The 201-nt window shown below is 68.2% G+C and overlaps 1 protein-coding gene across 1 annotated transcript in view; it reads right to left on the bottom strand.

Moving 5' to 3' along the window:
- LOC104491075 (very low-density lipoprotein receptor-like) overlaps positions 1–201 on the bottom strand; it is a gene marked incomplete at both ends in the record, with an annotated part of 11,292 nt that overhangs the window by 6,586 nt on the left and 4,505 nt on the right. The gene's annotated exons all lie outside the window — the stretch shown is intronic.

The raw sequence follows: 201 nt of genomic DNA, 5'->3' as shown, positions 1-201 counted from the left end.
CTGCCTGTGGTGATCACCTCTGCTCCACCTCCCTGCTCCAGACACCACCAGGGCTCACCCAGGGCTGAGCTCCAGAGCAGGGTGAACGCTCTGCTGTCCATGGCCGCAGGAAGGTCTCCAGGCCACGTCTCATTCCAGGCATCCCAGGGAGCACCCCCAGCCAGGCTCAGCTGCTGCAGGGGCTGGCCGCGGGCTCGCCCG

This window comes from Buceros rhinoceros, unplaced genomic scaffold (genome assembly GCF_000710305.1).
Source record: "Buceros rhinoceros silvestris isolate BGI_N320 unplaced genomic scaffold, ASM71030v1 scaffold24823, whole genome shotgun sequence".
NCBI lineage: Eukaryota > Metazoa > Chordata > Aves > Bucerotiformes > Bucerotidae > Buceros > Buceros rhinoceros.
Note: the sequence above shows the minus strand (reverse complement) of the source record. Positions and strands in the feature narration are given on the sequence as shown.